General features: G+C 39.5%; 1 non-coding gene across 1 annotated transcript; it reads right to left on the bottom strand.

Moving 5' to 3' along the window:
* Positions 1 to 16,405: 16,405 nt before the first annotated feature.
* On the bottom strand, positions 16,406 to 16,512 carry LOC118983720 (U6 spliceosomal RNA). The gene has a single exon (XR_005065778.1). It is a non-coding gene; the product is annotated as a U6 spliceosomal RNA (small nuclear RNA).
* Between the last annotated feature and the right edge of the window lie 4,202 nt (positions 16,513 to 20,714).

The raw sequence follows: 20,714 nt of genomic DNA, 5'->3' as shown, positions 1-20,714 counted from the left end.
AGCCACACCAACCAACGCTGGTCGTATTGTCTTTTGTTTCTTAAGGTTTTTAAATTAAGTAATTAATTAACAGGGAGAGAAGAAGGGAGGGAGAGAAACATCCATGTGTGAGAGAAACATCATCACCAATTGGCTGCCTCTGGCACGCCCCTAACTGGGGACCTAGGCAGCAACCCAGGCGTGTGCCCTCCCTGAGAACTGAAAACTGAACCAGCGACCTTTCAGTTGGCAGGCCAACGCTCAATCCACTGAGTCACACCAGCTGGAGCTGTATTTTCTTATAAAGTTAGACATATGTTTACCATATGACTCAGTAATCCTACTTCTAGGTATTTACCTAAAAATACTGTGCAGAGATATTTGCAGACATTTTATTCATAATCAGCAAAAACTGGAAACAATCCAAATGTCTTTCAGTGGGTGAACGGATAAACAAACTATGATGCCTCCGTATAACGGGATGCTACTGGGCAGTAAAGAGAAACAAACTATTTATTACTATTGGTAGTCTACAAAAACATAGATGAATCTCAATAATCTGCTGAGTGAAAGAAGCAAGTTTCAAAAGGTTACATATACATGATTTTATTTATATAACACTGGACAAGTCACAGCTGTAGGGGTGGAGAAGAGATCACTGGTGGCTAAGGTTTATGAACAGGAGAGTTTGACTAGATAGGAACAGCACGAGGGAACAGAGTGGGCACCATCATGGCAATGTTCTATATCCTGACTATGGTTAGACGAATCTATACATATATTAAAACTCATGGAGCTGTACACCTAAATCTTTTTTTTACTCTGTAGAAAATTTTTAAAAAACTGCACTGAGATACCAATCTTCGCTGTCAGGTTAGCAAAATTTTAAGTTTGACAAAGCATTCTGATGGCAATGCTGTGAGAAAATAGGCACGTTCATCTCTTGCTGGTAGGCATGCAAATTACTAGAACCCATATGAAAGGAAATCTAACAACATCTAAGAAAACTACATATATGTTTAACCTTTTGTTGTCATTATTAATAGCAACTTTTTTCCACTGGTGCAAAAAAAATTATGATAATGATATGATGCATTTCCCCTAAATTTACAATAATGGAGGTTATACATAAACTATATAGATCACAAATTTTCTATTTATATTATTTAGAACAAAATTATTTTGATTAATATGTCAAGAGCAAAATACAGGTAAATATATAACTTTTGACTTGATGCAACTTCTAGAGATCTACTCTAAAGAAACATAATAAGATAAAAATCTTAATGATTATTCACTGAAATGCTATTTGTAATTGCAAAATATTGGAAGAAACCTAAATGCTCGTAGAGAAGAAGGTGGTTGTGTACATCATAGTACATGTACACAATGAAATACTACACAGCTACAAAAAAGATTACAGATCTCCGTGAACTGATAAGAAGTGATGTTCAGGATATATATTATCAAGCAAACAAAGAAAAGCACTAACACATGTGTATAATGTGACAGGAAGGAGAAACAAGCAAACATATATGTATCTGCTTATTCTGAAGAGAGAAAAACAAAAAGGATAAAGCAGGAAGTGAGACAATTACCTCCCAGGAGCAGGGATAGTGGAGGGGGTAGGAGCAAGGCTACACTAGCCTGAACATCCCTTTACACAGAGTCTGACTCTCAGAACTATATCCGTATTTCACATACTCAAAAATTAAACAACAAAGATGAAAGAAAAAAATCCCTCAAATTTGAATATAGGCAGTAACAACAAACAATGTTATTTCAAATGAATAACATAAACATACTGAAGTAGGGCAATGGTAACTTTTACCCACTGTGTTTTAACCATATCCTCTTGGACTAATGATAAAAACTATAAATAAATATTGAACTCTCTTTGGTAGGCTCACTTTTTGTGGTTGTATGAATTAGCAATTCCAAAACTATCTTCTATGCATTATAGGTCTGAGCAAGTAAATATGTTTCTTAAAGATTTCATTTATTTTTAAAGAGGGGAAGGGAGAGAGGGAGAAAGAGAAGCATCACTCTGTGGTTGCCTCTTACACGCCCCCTACTGGGGACCTGGCCTACAACCCAGGCATGTGCCCTGACTGGGAATTGAACTGGCAACCTTTCAGTCTGCAGGCTGGTGCTCAATCCACTGAATCACACCAGCCAGGGCAGGTAAATACGTTAAGAACAAAGGGGGCTGGGTTTCTCACTGTTGGGGAAGGGATGTACAAGTGTGGAAAGGGAGGGAGGCTGGAATGAACCCTGTGGTGTGTTAGAATTGGGAGAACCGGTGTGGACTCAGGGTGTGTTAGAGCAGAGCAGTTGGTGGTACATGACTATGACACTCCGGCACACAAGATAGGCTTCGAGAGAGCTGTGATGGGTAGGGTGTGTCTGGTCCAGTATTTACAGCCCGCACCTTGCCAGATTGTAACATTGCCCACCTACATTCTGAGACTGGCCTCACTATTACATTACAAAGATGATTTTCTGCCAATAGCACACTTTTTTATTTGGAGACTTGGGACAATAATGAAAGAAACAGCCTTGGCGTGTTAGGCTGTGTGTTAGGCCTCTTTCTGTTGCAAGAAAAGAAATTGAGCTCAAACTAATTGGAGCAATAAAGGGATTTATTAGCACCTATCACGGCTTTCCGTGAGTGGACTTAGCTTCCGGTCTATCTTGATCTAGAGGCCTTGATGACGTCGTTTTCTTCATTGCTCAGGCTTTCTCTGCTAGGTGAGCATGATGGATTGGACAGTACAGGGCTCCCCTCTGGCTAGCTTAAGGAGGGTCAACAGAAAGAGAGCCCACCTTCCAGAGTCCAGCAAGGAAGTCTGGCTGCTGGGTTGGGAGAGAAAGGCCCACCTTGACTGGAAGCCCCCCTAGAACCCCAGGGAGTGAGGGTGGGTCTCCTAAAGGGAAGCACAGAAGAGAAAACAACAAAATGTAATGATCTCCATTGCTTGTCCTGCCACAGCCTCCTTGTAAAGTTCTGGCTGCAGTTTTTGCCCACCAAGTGGGACCAGATAAATTCCCCCAAAGCAATAAAAGGCAAAGCTACCCTAACTGCTTTGACAAGCTCCTCTGAGAGGCTGTAAACCCACCTGGGCAGGCTGGGCAGACCTGGGCGTGTCCTTCTTCTCACATACCTGCACCTAGCACAGCAGCTTGCCCTTAGCATAAACTCAACATTCATTTAATGTTTCCAGTACCTTCTAGGGGCACCCCTTACTCTGCCCAAGGCCATCTGTGCGTGCTCCATGGGTCGCCCACAGTGCACCAGTTCTCAGGCCGTAAATGACTGAGACAGGTGTCTGAACATTCCTGCTTCCGAACTCTTCTTAGCTCGGTCCCCCAGCCTGATCTTAAAAGAAAAGCTAATTTGTTCTAGGTATTTTATATTTCATTTATTAATAGGTGAACAAGTAACAGCCAGCACACATACAAAAAAATCTTTCTAGCTAAAATTTTGGCCTTCAGTAGATGAACTTTGAGACTCTGAAGATTCATTCATCTGTGAGCTGACACACCCAGGTTCTTCTTGAGGAACATCTTGGCCCACAGGATCCATATGGCTTCACAAGGGACTGAGAGAATAATAGCACTCCAGGTATCTGTCGGAAGTTTGTTCTGGAACTCCCTGCCCCTTGAATACTTATCAAAGCCAGGCTTTAGAACAGGGACTCTCAGACATGAGTGTGCATGAGAATCATGTGAAGCACATATTTAAAATGCAGAGTCATGCCCCAACCCCCAGATTCTGAGGGTCAGCGGCTGACCATGTGAGGAGTGGAGGGAAGATCTGTCTGAATACAGGGAACAGAAAGTGCAAAGGCCCTGACGCAGAAAAGAGTGCTCCGAGAATTATGAACAAACTGAGCAAAGGGAAAAGGGACAGGAAACAAAGGAGCAAGGGCCAGAACAGGCAGGGCCTTGTGGGCTGGGACAAGGAAATTGGTTTTTTATTTAAGTGTGACTGGAAGCCACTGAAAATTTTACATGGGGGGAACTACAGGTCAGATTTTCATTTAAAAAAATCACTCTGGTTATTCTATAGAAAATGGATTATTGAAAGGCAAGAAGGTAGGCAGGAAGACCAGACAAGATGCTTCAGGAGGGGAATAGGCCAAAAGAGATGGTGGCCTGGCATAGGGATGAATGGGGAGCTGGATAGCAATAGGGGCTATGAGGATTTTCAGTGTTAACTTCAGTCCTGATGATTCTTATTATTCCTGTTTGCATTTTTTCTGTTCCAGTTATATTCTGTTGTTTCAGAGTGAAAATGTTCTTCTTATTACGAAAATAATACATTCTCAGTATTTAAAATTTAAACACTGCAGAAAGGAAAAAGAAAAAGAAAAAGAAGTTAGTCACTAGCAATCCCACCACCCTGAGATACTACTATTTCTGCAGACGTACAGGGCCCAGCAGAAGTAAGGCCATTGAGGTGGCTGGATCTCTTATACCAGAGGGACAGCAGCTTGAACATTTCACCTCAAATAGCATATGGTGTGCTTGAGTGTGGTATTGTACATTACAGAATTACATGCTTATGATTTTGTAATAAAAGATTTGGTATACATTACCAGGGGCATAAAAAGGGGCATTATTTGTGCCAGACCCTGTGCTCTCCATGAGGACTCATGCATTTTGCACAAGTCGAGTCCCACCACCCGTGCTGCTTCATAACCTGCTGTTCCCACTGTATAAAATAGCGTGATTCCAGGTGTCTACATGATCTACACTTGATGAAGGGAAGTTGAATCTCACTCAAGAGGATTTCTTTGCTGTTCATGCTAATTTCCTAAGTCAAGGAAAGACTTTCAGAGGTATAGATTTGAGAAAAGATGGCAGCCCAGTCTTTCAGGTGGAAGCTGAGCCCACTTGCTTGTGTTCCCAAGCACAGATTTTTGGCTGATCTTCCAACAAGTGACCTGAACAATCAACAGAATCTCAGCTGATACGAATTTTTGAAGTAATACAAAGGATGCTTTGTACCCTCCAGTGAGAGATTTTATAAGTTGAGGGGGATGTTCCCTGTGTGAGGAGCCTGCAGCAGACTACAAATCAGACAGAAAACGCAGGTTAGTGGTGTCTTCCCTTCCTGCAGCAGCAGCCCTGGTGCCTCACAAGGAAATCCCCAACCCTAATACAGAGAGACTTGGAAGGACACACAAAGGACTTAGGCTGCACACACACAGCAAGCCGCACATCCATAGCTGCAGCGCCAACCTATTGAAGATTTTCTCTTCTCCTAAAACTCTCAGAGGCACTGGCAGGCTGTGGACAGCCCTAATTGAGAGAGACTTTTTGCTGTTTGGGGAGGTGGAGGGTGTGAGACCCAGCCCATGTCTTAGGACTACAGTGTAGGTGCCACATAGAGACTTTAAAAAAGGGAGCTGAGGCACAGCAGAGCAGGGACCCCGTGCTCACATGCACAGTGGCTCCACCAACAAAGAAGCCAGAGTGAAAGCACAGTTGGTTCCCACTGAGTCCAGCTGCACAGGAAGAACAGGGAGTGGCATGGTGAAGGGACAGTGGGACCCAACATAGTATGGCTGGTGAGCAGAAGTTTATGCAGAGTGCAGAGTTCAGGTCTGAGTCTCCTGTGAGAGTGGCAGGCTGGGGACTGGATGGCCAGGAGCTGAGCACCTGAGTTAGTTGTAGCCAGGCAGGTCTCCTCACCTGCAGGTGTGCCAACCCCCCCACCTGCAGGGTTGCAGATTCTGTATATCAGTGAGGCCAGGCTCAGGAGCCCCCTGCTTCACACATATCCACCAGGAAAGAAAGAGAAGCTCTAAAAGGGCCCTTTCTGAACTGTTGTCAGACACTATGAGCTACACTGGTTCCTTGGGCCCCGATCCACTGAAGCTAGTAGAACAGAGAGGTTAGGGACAGGAGCAGCAAGGGGTGCTCAGGGTCCTGCCCAGCCTTGGCTCTTTCTTATACAGAGCTGCCATCAGTGCCAAGCAGGGAAAAGCTGACTGTTTTACACAGATTGGCCCTGCATAGGAAACAAACAGCTAATTCATTCAGAAACTATATGTTACTGGAAATAATCTGGACAGACCAAAACGTGTGGTGGGAGGGGAGGGGAAACACTCCCACCATCTTCCCTGAAGACTGAACAGCGCCTTTCAGGGGTGACCCAGGGACTCCACCCTCCCATGATTGCACCAGAGGCCCCTTCTGGAGGCAGATGGAGGTGGCACTTGCAGTGTTCTCGGACATTAGATGAACTACTACTGGGCCTTGTGCTGATGGAAAGCTGGCAGGGCAGAACAGGGAAGACCAGCCAGGCCTAAAGGAGACAACCATAGACTGTGGGTCGCTTATAGCCTCAAACAGGCTGCCTAGAGCTAGAGAGGGACACCATCTGACATCACCAGGGGCGGATCCAGAATCAGAAGGCAGTGGAAACACACTAGACTCTGCTGAGAAGAATTCCACCATGGTCTTCTTTATTATTTGCGTTAATTCTTTTCTGTGGCATAGCTTTTTAACATTTTTTTTCTTTTTCTTCAAGTATCTTCCTATCATTTCACTATTTTTATTTTAGTTTTATTTCAAGTCTCATATTTTACTCTTCCCTTCTCTTACTCCATTTTGCCTTCTCCCTTTCTCTTCTTATTTTTGTTTGAAGTTTTATTTTTTCCCTTTCTATATCCTGTTTCTATTCTGCACCCTTACTATTCCTCCTTCCTCCAGCCTCTCAAAACCATTTTTCTTGCCATTAGTCATCTCACATTCTTTTCCCCTTTCTTATAATATCCTTATTCTCTTTCCACCTTTACTAATCTTTACTTATCGGTTGTCAATATGGGGGATGTTGTTGCAGTTCTTCAATTTTATTTCTAGGTGTTCATTATTTTTGTATTTCAAATCTTGAATTTTACTGTTCCCCTCTACTACTCCATTATGACTTCCTCCTGCTCCCCCCCTTTTCTTTCATATTAATTTCATTTTTCACTCTCTTGGCCTAATTTTTATTCCTTACTCTTATTATTTCTTCTTCTTCTATCCCCTCGAAATCACTTTTCTTTCCTTTATAAATATCATAATATTTTTTTCTTTCTTATTCTCTTTCCACTTTTATTAATTTTTGCTCATTTGTCATTGATATTGATGTGGTGAGTGTTTTTCCTCAGTTTTGATCCTAGTTTTCAAATTAATTTTTTAAACATACTATACTCTTCCCTTTTCTTACTCCAAGTTGCCTTCTTCCCTCCTTTTTTAATTTACACTATAAATTTTATTTCCTTTCTATCTTCACCTTGTTTCTATTCCCTACTCTTATTATGTTTCCTTCCTTTACCATCTCAAAATCATTTTTCTTTCTGTTAGTCATCTCATATTTGTTTTTCCTTTCATATAATAGTCTTAATTTCTTTCCACCTCTATTAATATTTACTCATTTGTTGTCACTAGTGTGGTTGTGGTTGGGGGGTATTTTTGTGCATGTGGGTTTTGTTTCCAAGGTTGTTTTGTTCTGGTGCACCTGTACAAAAGCATACAAGATGTGGTGGGCAGTGTGCTCTCAGTCAGCCAGCTGGAGGGAAGAACCCCTGCCTTGGTGGGAGGGATGCCCACCAAAAATGACCCAACAAACCAAAACACACTAACAACAAGAGAGCCCACATAAATGGTATAAAGGGCATTCCAAGAGCATCCAGTTTGGGAGATCAAGGAGATTGTACCACTGCTTCCCACATGTCTCCTACAACAGAAAGTCAACCCACAAAGATAGGAAGTCAAAGCAGACTGATCTAATATGCAGAAACAAACAAAAAGAGTCACCTAAAATGGGGAGACAAAGAAACAACCCCCAATTGAAATAAAAGAAGGAATCCCCAGAAAGAGTGCTAAATGAAATTGAGGCAAGCACTCTATCAGACATAGAGTTTAAAATAATGGTTATAAGGATGCTCAAGGAACTAGGTGAGAACTACAAGGAATTCAGTGGGAGCAACAAGGAACTTGCAGGAACTATATCACATGAAAAAGGACATATAAACTATGAATAAGAGCCAGAAGGAAATGAAGAATACAATATCTGAAATTAAGAACACACTAGAAGGAACTAAAAGCAAGCTAGATGAAGCAGAGGATTGAATTAACAAGATGGAAGACAAGGTAGAAAAAAATACCCAATCAGAGCAATGAAATGAAAAAAGACTCAAAAAGAACAAAAGTAGTTTAAGGGAGCTTCAGGACAATATTAAACATAATTATATTTACATCATATGGATACCAGAAGGAGAAGAAAAGGAGCAAGGGATAGTAAACCTGATTTAAAAAGTAATGACAGAAAACTTTCCTAACTAGGTAAGGGAAAAAGTCATGCAAGTCTAGGAAGCAGAGAGAGTCCCAGTTAAGATAAAATAAAAGAGGCCCACTATAAGACACATCATAATTAAACTGGCAAAATTTAAAGACAAGGAGAGAATCTTTTTTTTTCTTTTTTTTTAAGATTTTATTTATTTATTTATTTTTAGAGGGGAAGGAGAGAGGGAGAGAAACATCAATGTATACAAGGAGAGAATCTTAAAGCAACAAGGCTAGTGGTACACAAGGGAGCTCTGATAAGGCTATCAGCTGATTTCTCAACTGAAACACTGCAAACCAGAAGGTAGTAGCATAAAATAGTCCAAGTAATGAGAAGCAGAAGCCTGCGACAAGACTACCACCCAGCGATGCTCTTACTTAAAATGGAAGGTGAAATAAGGAGCTTCCCAGACAAAAGAAGGGGAAAAGAATACAGCTCCACCAAACCAGCATTGCAAGAGATGATAAAAAGATGAAGAGAGAGAGACATTAAAAAGATGAAGAGAGAGAGAGAGAGAGAAAGAGAGAGAGAAACACAAGTACAAAGGGAAAAAATGGCAATGAACAAACACTTAACCTTAAGTGTAAATGGATTAAATGCTCCAATCAAAAGACATAGGGTAAGAGTTCCGGCTAAGATGAAGGTGTAGGTAGAAACCTTTCACTTCCTCACACAACCAAAAGGAGGATAACATCCAATCTAAAATCAATAAATGACCAAAATCACGAGAATATCAAACTGCATGGAACTCCAACAACCAAGGAATTAAAGAAAAAATCAACCAGAACAGCCAGACCAGTAAGGCGGACCCAGCAGGGCAGGCAACTCAGAAAAACCCATGGTGAGTCAGCTGAGGGGTGGGGCTGACTGCTGAGCTCAGTGAAGCTGAGAGAGAGAGAGAGAGAGAGAGAGACTTAAGGGAGAAACTGAAACTGAGACTCAAAGCTGAATGTGGGCTAAGGCTGGGGTTGCTGTGGTAGGAGATGCTTCCAATCTGACTCAAGAGTCTGTTAGAAAGTTCACTAGAGATGAGCAGTTGAGCTGCATTGTTCCCTCTCTGGCCCCTCTCCCACAGGCATCACAGCAAGGAGGGTTGCCCTGCCAGGGTGAATACATAAAGCCCTGCCCCTTACAACTTATTAGGTGCACCAAGACAAAGAAATATGGCCCAAATGAAAGAAAACAGCAAAATCTCAGAACTAAGTGATGAGAACATTACCAATCTAACTGATGTAGAATTTAAAGCCCTGGTAATCAAAATGCATACAGAACTGACAGATCTTGGTTGAAAAATGAAAGAACAAATGAGAGATACCCAAAATGAAACAAAGCAAAATATTCAGGGAACCAACAGTTCCCCAAATAAGAAGGAAACCAGGATTCAAAACAACAATTTGGAACAATAGGAAGAAATAAACATCCAACTGGATCAGAACAAAGAAACAAGACTTTAAAAAATGAAGAGAGGCTGAGAACTCTCTGGAATAACTTGAAATGTTTCAATATCCAAATTATAGGGGTGCCAAAAAAAGAAGAACAGCAAGAAATTGAAAACTTATTTGAACGAATAATGAAGGAAAACTTCCCCAATCTGATGAAGGAATTAGACTTCCAAGAAATCCAGGAAGCCCAGAGTCCCAAAGAAGTTGGACCCAAAGAGGAACACACCAAGGCACATCATCATTAAGTTACCCAAGATTAAAGACAAAGAGAAAATCCTAAGAGCAGCAAGATAAAAGGAGACAGTTACCCCTACAAAGGAGTTCCCATAAGGCTATCAACTGATTTCTCAAAAGAAACCTTGCAGGCAAGAAGGGGCTAGAAAGAAGTATTCCAAGTCATGAAAGGCAAGGACCTACATCCAAGATTACTCTATCCAGCAAAACTTTCATTTTGAATGGAAGGGCAGATAAAGTGCTTCCCAGATAAGGTCAAGTTAATAAAGTTCATCACCAAGCTCTTACTATATGAAATGTTAAAGGGACTTATCTAAGAAAAAGAAGATAAAAATACACAATAAAATGATGACAAACTCATAACTATCAACAGATGAACCTAAAAGAAAAGGAAAACAACAAAAACAAAAAGTAAGCAAACAGCCAAAACAGGAACAGAATCAGAGAAATGGACATTACACAGAGGGAGTTCAGTGGGGAGGGGAAAGGAAGGAACAAGTGGAGAAAAGGTACAGGGAAGAAGAAGCATAATTAGTAGGCATAAAACAGATGGGGAGAGATAAAAATGGTATAGGAAACAGAGGACTCAAAGAACTTTTATGTACAACCCATGAACATGAACTAAGGGAGGGGGATCCTGAAGAGTTGAGGGGCAAGGTGGAGGGAGGATAAAAGGGGAAAATCAGGAAAACTGTAATAGCATAATCAATAAAACATACTTTTAAAAAAAGACATAGGGTAGCTTAATGGGTAAGTAAAACATGATCTGTGTATATGCTGTCTACAAGAGATTCATCTCAGAATAAAAGATCTACACAGAGTGAAGAGTTGAAAAAAAATTGAAGCAAGTGGACACAAAAAAGAGTGGGCTAGCAATACTTGTATCAGACAAAATAGACTTCAAGTCAAAGTCCACAAAAGAGACAAAGGACACTACGTAATACTTAAGGGAGTCCAAGAATGAGAATATAACCCTTGTAAACATAGATGCACCCAACATAGGAGCACCTAAATATATAAGGAAAATCTTGGAGGACTTCAAGAAAGGTGTAGATAGAATACACTTATAATAGGAGATTTTAAGACCCCACTGTCAACAATGAATAGATCTTGCAGAAAAGGACATTGTGACATTGAATGGCACTCTAGATCAAATGGTTTTAATTGATATTTACAGAACATTTCACCCCAAAGAAGCAAAATATACATTCTTTTCAAACATACATGGATCATTTTTAAAGATAGACCATATGGTAGGACATAAAACAAGCCTCAGCAAATTCAAGAAAATTGAAATCATATCAAACATCTTCTCAGTTCACAATGGCTTGAAACTAGAAAATGAACTCAGGAAAAAATGGAAAAACATGCAAATACATGGAGATTGAATAACATGGTATTAAATAATGAATGGGGTAACAATGAGATCAAGGAAGAAATTAAAAGTATCTGGAAACAAATGAAAATGAACTAACAATAACCCAAAACCTATGGGACACAACAAAGGCAGTCCTGGGAGGGAAGTTCATAGCAATACAAGCCTACCTAAAAAAGACAGAAAAATCTCAAATAAACAACCTAACCCTGCATCTACAAGAACTAGAGGACCACAACAAACAAGGCCCAGAGTGAGGAGAAGGAAGGAAATAACCAAGATCAGAGCAGAATTAAATGACATGGAGACTAAAAAACAATTCAAAGGATCAATGAATCCAGGAGCTAGTTTCTTGAAAACATAAACAAAATTGACAAACCTTTAACTAGACTCATCAAGAAAAAAAGAGGGCCCAAATAAATAAAATCATAAACAAAAGAAGAGAAGTTGTGAGCAATACCACAGAAATACAAAGAACTGTAAGAAATTACTATGAACAATTATATGCCAAAAATTAGACAACCTAGGCAACATTGATACATTTCTAGAAACATACAATCTTCCAAAACTCAGTCAAGAACTATAAAGCTTGAAAAGACTGATAACTACTAGAGAAATTGAAGCAGTAATCAAAATGTCCCAGCACACAAAAGCCCTGGACTGGATGGCTTCACAGGTGTATTTTACCAAACATTTAAATTAGAACTAACTCTTATCCTTCTCAAACCATTCCAAAAATTCAAGAAGAGGGAGGACTCTGAAACTTTTTTTATGAGGCCAGTATTATCCTAATTCGAAAGCCAGGTGAAAACACAATAAAGAAAGAAAATTATAGGCCAATATCTCTGATGACATAGATGCTAAAATTCTCAACAACATATCGGCAATCCAGATCCAGCAATACGTTATAAGGATCACACACTATTATACAAAAAATTGTACATTTTTCATCCCAGGGATTCAAGGATGGCATTATATTTGCAAATCAATAAATGTAATATACCACATAAAAATGAAAAGTAAAAATCACACAATCATATCAACAGATGCTAAAAAAGCATTTGATAAAATCCAGCACCCATTTGTGATAAAAATTCTCAGCAAAATGGGAATAGAGGGAACATACACCAACATCATAAAGGCCATACTTGAGAAATTTACTGCCAAAATCATACTCAATGGGCAAATATTAAAGCTTTTGCCTTAAGATCAGGAATAAGACAAGGGTGTCTGCTTTCACCACTCTTATTCAACATAGTACTCGAAGTTCTAGCTTTAGTGATCAGGCAGGAAAAAGAAATAAAAGGCATCCAAATAGGAAAAGAGGGCATAAAATGTCATTTGAGATGACAATAGTATGCATAAAAGGCCTTATAGTCTCCACCAAAAAACTATTTGACCTAATAAATGAATTTGGCAAAGTAGTGGGATACAAAGTCAATATTCAGAAATCAGTGGCACTTTTGTATACCAACAATAAACAATCAGAAAGAGAAACTAAGAAAACAATCCCATTTACTATAACAACAAGAAAAATAAAGTACCTAGGAATAAATTTAACCAAGGAGGTAAAAGACCTGTGCTCAGAAAACTATAGAATACTGAAGAAAGAAATTGAGGAAGATATAAATAAATGGAAGAATATACAGTGTTTGTGGACTGGAAAAATTAATATCATTAAAATGTCTATACTAACCAAAACATTCTATAGATTCAATGCAATTCCTTTTAAAATACCAATGTGTATTTCACAGATCTAGAACAAATTTTTAAAAAAAAATTGTATAGAACCAAAAAATACCCCAAATAGTCTCAGCAATCTTTTTTTTAAAGATTTTATTTATTTATCTTTAGAGAGGAAGGGAAGGAAGAGGGAGAGACCTATGTATGTTTGCCTCTCATGTGTCCCCTGATGGGAACTGGCCTGCAACCCAGGCATGTGCCCTGACTGGGAATCGAACCATGATCCTTTGATTTGCAGGCTTCCACTCAATCCACTGAGCTATACTAGCCAGGGCCATCCTCAGCAATCTTGAGAAAGAACAAAGTAGGAGGGATCACAATACCTGATATCAAACTACACTACAAGGCAACTGTAATCAAAGCAGTCTGTTACTGGCATAAGAACAGATACATAGATCAATGGAACAGAACAAAGAGGCCATAAATAAACCCATGTCTCTATGATCAATTAATATTTGACAAAAGGGGGCATGAGCAATACAATGGAATGAAAATAGCCTCTTCAGTAAATGATATTGGCAAGACTGGACTGGTATGTGCAGAAAAACAAAACTAGACCTCCAACTTACACTATGTACCAGAATAGACTCAAAATGGATAAAAGACTTAAATATACTTTGTGATACCATAAAAGTCCTAGAGGAAAACACAGGCAGTAAAATTTTAGATATCCCATGAGCAATATTTTTGCCTATATATCTTCTAGGGCAGGGGAAATAAAGGAAAAAATAAACAAATGGACTACATCAAATTAAAAAGCTTCTGTGCAGCTAAAGAAACCATTATCAAAATGAAAAGGGAACTGGCTGTATAGATATACATATTTGCTAAGGATCCATCAGACAGGGGTTTAATCTCCAAAATATACAACTCAACACCAGGAAGACAAACAATCCAATTAATAATGGTCAAAGGACTTGAATAGATACTTCTCCAAGGACATACAGAGGGCCCTTGACATATGAAAAGATGCTCAACATCACTAGCCATCAGAGAGATGCAAATTAAAACCAAAATGAGTTATAGCCTCTCTACTGTCAGAATGGTCATCATTAATAAATCAACAAATAACAGAAGTTGGTGAGTATATGGACAAAAGGGGACCCTAGTGTACCATTGGTGGGAATGCGGACTAGTGCAGCCACTGTGGAAAACAATATAGAATTTCCTCAGAAAATTAAACATAGAACTGCTCTTTGACCCAGTGATTCCACTGCTGGGATTATACCATAGCAATCCCAAAACGCCAATTCAAAAGAACGTGTGCATCCCTATGTTCATAGCCGCATTATTTACAATAATCAAGTGATGGAAACTGTCTAAGTGCCCATCAATAGATGAGTAGGTGAAAAACCTCTGGTACATTTACACAATGGAATGCTACAGAGCAGAAAGAAAGAAGAAAGTCCTACCTTTTGCCTCAGCATGGATGGAACTGGAGAATATTATGCTAAGTAAAATAAGCCAAGCAATGAAAGACAAATACTATATGATCTCACTTATAAGAGGAATTTAATGAGCAAAATAAACTAATGAGCAAAATAGAATCAGAGGCATGGAAAAATGGGACAGACTGACAACAGCAAGAGGCGAGAGGGAAGGGTGATAATAGTGGAAAGAAAGGGAAGGGACTAGTCAAAGAACATGTGTGAACGACCCATGGATATGGACAATGGGTTGGGAATGACTGGGAGCAGGGGGTGGGCTGGGTGGAGGAGAGCAAAACGGGAAAATTGGGACAACTGCAATAGAATAACAAAAAATAAAAAAATTAAAAATTAAAAATAAAATAACATTTGTAAAAAATATTTAAAATAATAAAAGGTGTAGCTTTGCTTTGGCCAGGCTGTTCAGTTGATTGGAGTATCCTCCCATACCTCAAAAGGTTGGGGGCTTGATCCCTGGTCAGAGCATGTGTACCAGGAACTCAATTGATGTTTCTCTCCTACATCAATGTTTCTCTCTCTGTATCTTCCTTTCTTTCTAAAATCAATAAACATATTATGGGGTGAGGATTCAAAAAAAGGCTATAGCTTTGAGTCTATAAAGCTAGAATACACAAGTAATTTTTCTAAAAGGCAGGAGAGGGGCTAGGGGATTTAAGAATTAAAATACCAGAAAATATACTCCAAACAGAGTAGCTAAAAAATGAGTTTAGTAATTTCCTCCCAGAAGGAAATGTGATGCTTGGGCAAAATTCCCTTGTTTATTTTGCATGGTCTTAACTCAAACTACACAAAAAACAGAAAGCAATGGCAGGAAGTGCCTTTCTGAGTCCTGGCGGGGATGGGGCTCTCCCTGCGAAGCCTCTGGATGTTTTAGGATTAGTCAAGGATCCTCAGAGCGACTCACCCAAAACACTAATTGTATTTGTGTCTCTGTCTTTAACTAGTGGCTTAGTCAGCTATCATCATAATCCTTTCTTTTTTTAATTCAAAAAATAAGGTTAAAACTCTAATTTTATTTTTATTTTCCTTCAGAAGAAAATAACATAAATGCAAATTTGAATGTATTTTATATACTCTTTGTCTTTAGTAAATATTTAACAACCTCGATGTGGGAATGTTACGTCTCTTTTCTTACCTCAGTTAACAAATGGTGGAAATAAAAACCAAAGGCCTTGGGATACCAGGACTCTGTCCTTAGCCATTAGTCAGTTGCTTTCCTCAGATCAAATGTCCATCCTGTAGTTCTGCAAAGAAGAGAATCAAAGCAGAGACAGTGCACATTGGGAGAAGTGGGGTTTTACGCTTCAACAATCTCATGTGACAGAGCGAGACTAGTCAACTACACAGTGTGGGTGGTAGGTATGTGGCGTTCACTGTAAATCCAGATTCTAGACTATTGCTTGTCTTATATCACTTGGTTTTATCAGCTTGGTTTTATAAGAAGCCTTAGTGGCAGGCAACATTTAGGAAAGTATTCTTACATTTTATAGAAGAGGCAGAATTAGGGGCTTGTCATTTTCCAGAATTTTCTGTACGAAAGGCAGATACTGAGTGTTTGAATGTATCACCTGCTGCCACAATAGGTTTTGAGATTTAATGTAGTCAATATTTTGTGTATTTGTTTGTTTTTACTTATATAAATAACATATGAACAAATTAATATTGAAAAATGCACACATTATAGATAAAGGTTCCTTTGAAACCCTTGCCCCCCAAATCTGTCTCCCACTCCATCAAATGAAATTACATTTTCAGTTGACTGTACATGCTTCCAAACCTGTTTATTTCTTTTTTTTTCTTCACAAATAGGCCTTTTTATTTGCCATCATTAAATGTCTGAATTAAAAACATGGAACGCTTCACGGATTTGCGTGTCATCCTTGCACAGGGGCCGTGCTAATCTTCTCTGTATTGTTCCAGTTTTAGTATGTGTGCTGCCGAAGTGAGCACCCAAAACTTTTTCTTATAGATTTTATACATATGTACGTACCCACATGAAGTAGGTGGTGCGGTTGGTTTTCCATCCGTGGTGTTGTAGCACAGCATACTTACCCTTCCGTGAGTAGCTCCTCCACAGTCACTGATGCAGCTTAGCGCTTTTTCTGAGTTCCTCATCACTCTGCCTTGTTAGAACCAACAAACGTGTCGCGTTGTGTAGGGTGCCAGGTTGGCTATTCCGTGTTATGTTTCTAGCCATTTCTCTACTGATAAACATTAAGGTTGTTTCTGTTTTCCTGTTTTGTTTCTTTTTCACCATCAAAACTAATATTACAGATTTACCTGTGAACAAATGTGATTTTTGCCCCTGAGGGTAAATATCAAAAAGTTGGATGGCTACAGGGTAGCAATTAAAAGTTGTTCAAATGTTTTAGTTTAATACGAACGATCAGTTTGCCTTCCAACGTAACTTTAAGTCATCAGATCCAGCATATATTTCTTTTTATTTATTAAGCTTTGGCATGGGTTCACCCTGGGATCCAAACAGTGCGGGACAGGAAGAATATGAACCCAAGTCTTTCTAAGAAAACTTAGTATGGACCCCCACATACTAACTGGTGAAAGAAATCCAGGGAGACTAAACCCGATGCTAGAAAGGTTGGTTACTTATTGAAGGTGGGGGATGAGAATTGGATGAAAAGAAGGAAGAAACGGGAACAGGTAGTGAGAATGAGGTGCCACAACACTTCTCTGCGAATACCTATACCTTTAATGTAGCTGGGACTCTTGGAACAGGGTAATGGTTCACATACTTCCAAAATAAATAAGTCATTCAAATCAACCAGGATTAGAAGAGAACCCAAAGTAAAGCATCAACAATAAGGAACCTAGGTGTCTTACAAATAAATAATATAACCACATGGGAGAGGCAGGGAAGAAATAACCTAACTCTGGAAAACAGTGATCTGACTGGACACTATGAGACTAAAGATGAAAAAGACTATACACGAAGATTATAGTTGAGTTGTACATTTGTTTCTCTCTATGGCTCTCACAGAGGGGTGTCAGTAATTCTGAAACTGTTTTAGGTGCAAACTAGTCTGAGACTCACTAGGAGACAAAAAACACAGAGTAATTTGAATAAGGAAAATTTAATATAAAGAATTATTAACTGTAACAAGGAATTGGAGAAATGAGGTACTTACTGAATAGTAAGAAGTAGAGACAATGCTCAAGAATATAAGGATATCATATATAAGTAGCAGTCACTGCCTAGGGCCCCGAGAGACAAGCCAGGGTGGAGCCTTGCCCAGGGCAGAGATCCAGACCCTGTTGAAGAGGGCAGGGCCACGGTTCACTGAACGACAGAGAAGTTGTTGTGGTGCTGTGCTGTCAGAAATTGCCAGAAATCCACCCACCATGGTGCCAGGAAACGGTTCGTGGGGAGGTATGTCAATGGAGGCATTCTGCTATGAAATGGCCTGAAAGGGCTGCAGGGGAACCCGTGGGGCATGGGTGCTTCTTGCTGCTTATTACAGGAGCCAGCTGCTAGAAGCTGATATGTCTACACAGCAGGGGCTGGACATGGAAAAAGCCACCTGCATTGCACGCGCTGGAAAAGGCACTCCTGCAGCAGGAGCTGGGTGCTGGCGAAGCAGCCCACACTGCAGACACCTGCCCGAGGGCTACTCAGGACCAGATCTCCCTCCTTCCTCCTGCAGTGTCTCTCCAACACCCTCTACTAACAGTGTTTCACATCGTGCTCCCTGACAAAGGAAACTAAATGGATCACCTGTTCTTTTGCTTACCAGGTGATGAAGGATGAATTTGGATTTGAGAGGCAATCAGTTGATAACTGGTAGAGTCCATCCCTTTGTCCATCTGTTTCCTTTTACAGACATGAACTCTCATACAACAAAATCTCTCTATAATTCCACCTAATAAGAACAACCTTCTGTCTCAGAAATGAAGTTCTTGGCTCTTCCCGAAATGAGGTGACACACAATCCTAACAGTTAGTGTAACCATCGCTGGCTGTATTAATTACTCCTTAAATTCAGTCACAGTTTCCCTGAATATTTTGTTACCTAGAGACTAAACTCTAAAGTTAACTTCAGCAACTTGTACATAAAATAAAAAAGAGAAGAAAATGGTTAGCATGTACAAATAAACACATGCGTATAATAAGCTAGTAGAAAGGTAGTTGCTAGAATTGCCCACAAGGCTCTAATTCATATCTGTGATTTCCTTCTTCACTGCCTGTTCAGTATTTCCCTCATTCTTAGGCAGAACTTCAGTTGTTTGGGGTTCTTTACCTGGTAGAGTGACCTAAGTCTTAATTCTCAAAGACTCTTGAGGGCTTAACTGTCCTGCCTTTCTTAGTTGCTCTAGTTTTCCATTAACCTTTATTATGAGGCATGGAAGTACTAACAAGCAGCCTGGAGAACTCCTGGGTATATATGGATACAGAAATAAATATAGGTGCATGTGTATGTTGTGTTAGTATATGTGTATATATTTACTAGTGCTGTCTGATGAGAGGGCCTAGCAGCTATGCCACACCAGCTGCAATGAGAATGCCTACTGCCCAGATCTGGGTTTCTAAGCGTGATTTAAAAAAAAAAGTTCCTTGGAGAAATTATTGATTCTGTAGCATTGGGGTAGGGAAAATACAAGATGGTCCCAGGGCATCTTGTGCAAAAGGAAGTCAGAACATGCTCCAAAATGATGGGAGCATGTTGAAAGGACACAGGCCCTATCTTGAAGGGGTCTTCAATGGCCAAAGCTGAAAAAAAATGAGCAAAAATAAATAATTGGGGTATTGGAACAAAACCCACAAAGTAAAACTTTATGACCCCATACTTATGTAAACAAGTAACTGAATAAATAAATGAATGGAAGAGAAGGGACAGGAGAATTACAATGAATAAATATAGAGGGAATAAGAGAAACAGAAAAATCACCATTAGAACACCATGTAATGATTGTTACATGCAAGATTTATTCTAATATTAGCTAGCAAAAGTCTGATGATAAACAGGATATTCACACCCTCTAAATGTTTCTCCACCAAACTATTAATGACAAGGGGGAAATGGTGATTTTACAGTGGAGATCCCTGCCATACACCATCTTGACCACGTGGTGAAGAGTAAAGTCAGACACAGTGACATCATGCAGCCCCGACGTGATGCACAATATCGCATCTCTGACGGCCCTACCAAAATGTTATAGCTTCAATTCAGTCATGAAAAAAATCAGACAAATCCAAATTAAGGGATACATTTAAGGACTCTTCAAAAGTGTCAAGGTCATGAAAGACAGAGGAACTTTCAGAGATCAGAGGAGAATAAGGAGACATGAAAACTAAATGCAATGTGGGATTCTGGATCGGATCCTGGACCAGAAAAAGGACATTCTTGGATCCTTGCTATAAGGCGTGATGAGCAAGGCGCATCACCTGTGTGGTCTTCCTCTCAAAAACCAGTAACCCCAGTCTACTCATGACCAAAACATCAAAGTACAATGGCGGGGTGACCTGCAAAACACGTAATCAGTACTGAAAACTGTCACGGTTATCAAAACAAGGAAAATAAGAGATTGTCGAAGCCAAGAGGAGCCTGAGAAGGACAAGACAACCAAATGTAATGTGATATTTTGGATGGGATCCTGGAACCTAAAAGGACATTAGATAAAAATGAAGGAAACTTGAACTAAGTATTGATTTTATTTATTAATAATATATTGATATGGGCTCACTTATTGTGGCAAATGTATCATATACTAATGTAAAATGTTAATGAAAGGGGCCACTGGGTGTGAGGTATACGGGAACTCTGTGCACTATCTTGTTGGTTTTTCTATAAGTGTAAAATAATTCTAAAATTTGAAAATTTAATTTAAAAACAGAGACTAGGAAGAATGGTAAAATTCCAATCATGTCTGTAGATTCCTCAGTGTTATTATGTTAATGTTAAGTGTCTGGTTTTGATAATTGTGCTGTGGTCATATAAGGGATTAACATTAGGGGAAGCTGGATGGAGAGTACATGGGTACTCTTTGAACTATTTCTGTAACTTCACTGTAAATTTTAAAATATTTCAAAAGCATATTTTAATGAGTTTGAAATATGGCCAGTTTGGGTTTTATTTTTTTTAAGGAATCTAATCTATGGCCTTGCACACCATTCTCGGCATTGGCCTGGCAACGATATAT

Source organism: Sturnira hondurensis, unplaced genomic scaffold, assembly GCF_014824575.4.
Source record: "Sturnira hondurensis isolate 20B ecotype Veracruz unplaced genomic scaffold, ASM1482457v3 Scaffold0002840, whole genome shotgun sequence".
NCBI lineage: Eukaryota > Metazoa > Chordata > Mammalia > Chiroptera > Phyllostomidae > Sturnira > Sturnira hondurensis.
Note: the sequence above shows the minus strand (reverse complement) of the source record. Positions and strands in the feature narration are given on the sequence as shown.